The sequence below is a fragment of the Sinocyclocheilus grahami genome, unplaced genomic scaffold (assembly GCF_001515645.1).
Source record: "Sinocyclocheilus grahami isolate Dianchi unplaced genomic scaffold, SAMN03320097.WGS_v1.1 scaffold1124.1, whole genome shotgun sequence".
Classification (NCBI taxonomy): domain Eukaryota; kingdom Metazoa; phylum Chordata; class Actinopteri; order Cypriniformes; family Cyprinidae; genus Sinocyclocheilus; species Sinocyclocheilus grahami.
The window spans coordinates 317,895-319,489 of NW_015506303.1; the positions used below are offsets into that span (position 1 = coordinate 317,895).

The window sequence follows — 1,595 nt, forward strand, 5'->3', positions numbered from 1 at the left end:
TAAAATATAATATAAAATAAAAAAATAAATAAGATTATGAATTATATATGAATTTGTGAATTCTGTCACCGAGTTAAAAAAAGAATAGAGAAACAAAATATATACAGTGCGTGTATATATATATATATAGTTTATATTTTGTTTCTTTATTTATTTTTTTTACTCTGTGACATGATTCACAAATTCATATATAATTCATAATCTGTTGCTCAACTTTGTAGGGTGCAATGGGGCTAAAAGTCCATAATTCATTTAAATTCAAAAATAAACATTTTTATAATCATTTATTCACTTTCTTAAGATCTTAGATACACACAATCTGTATCATTATGGTTTTAACCTGCACATGGCCAGCAGTTTTATGATAATTAATGTTGCATCTGTGCCACATGGCTGGGTGGATCAGAGAAGATATACAGTCAACAGGGCCGACCTCCTTCTCCAGGGGCGATTTATTGATATTAAGCAACTGCAAGAGGTTCAGTCTGGCAGACTGATTGCCCATCCCTCTTATGCACTTCTGACCTGTACAAATGTTATGGTGTGATTATATCTTAATGGAAGTGTTTGTAAACTATGCCCATCTATCTTGCTTGCTTGATTTCTTTTGTGCAGTAAAGTATGTTATGTTACAGCCTCAATAATCTGCTAAAGGAATGTGTTTCAAAGTTTAAAAAAAAAACCCATAGCTGTTTTTATTAGTATTTGCACAGCTCTTGTGAGACATGTATTATCTCAGAGCTAGCCAAAATAACTCTCTATACAAGAAACATCTCATGAATGCACTGGGACGCATCCTCAGTGATGTACCCTGGGGTCATTGGGTGTTTCGGGTCTCGCAACATCATACACCCACGCCCAGGCGCCCCAGCCGTAGTTGATCAAGCCCCGACTTGCGTCCCAGTAGCAGCCCACGGATCAGCCCTCTTAAACCAAAGCCACCTTGTGGCCTTCTCTGCAGCTTCGCTCGCGGCTTGAACGGCCCTCTTCTTGGCCACCCCTGTAATGCCCAAACGACTGAGGACTTTGCAAAGTGAACGTCCTGCAAAGCCTCTACAGCCGACTTCTATAGGCTCATAGAAGGTTCTCCAGCCTCTCTCCCTGCACTTCTCCACCAGTTCCTGGTACTTAGCGCGTTTCCTTTCATTTGCTTCCTCAATACGCTCTTCCCAGGGAACCGTAAGTTCCAGCATGATTAGCTGTTTTGAAACCTCGGAGGTAACTATCATGTCTGGGCAGAGACTTGTTGTTACAATGTGCTGAGGGAACCACAGCTGTTTTCCCAGGTCGACCTGCAGCTGCCAATCCGAGGCTTTATGGAGGAGGCCTGTTGTTAATTGTGGGCGCACCCAATGTTTCTCTCCAGCTTTAATAAAGTGGACTGCCTTCTTTGGAGCATGATGGTACTTGCTGGTGCTGATGGCTGAGGCTAAGCTCTCAGCAATTGCCTTAAGCACCTGGTCATGGCGCCACCGATAGCGCCCATCAGCCAGAGCCTTTGGGCAACTGCTGAGGAGATGTTCTAGAGAGCCTCTTCCAGAGCAAAGAAGGCAGAAGGGTGTCTCACTCTTCCCCCAGACATGGAGGTTCGCTGG

The 1,595-nt window shown here is 42.9% G+C and overlaps 1 pseudogene; it reads right to left on the reverse strand.

Annotated features, from left to right (window-relative positions):
* Window positions 1-844: 844 nt before the first annotated feature.
* The window catches only part of LOC107567060 (uncharacterized), a 4,799-nt pseudogene continuing 4,048 nt past the window's right edge, over window positions 845-1,595 (reverse strand).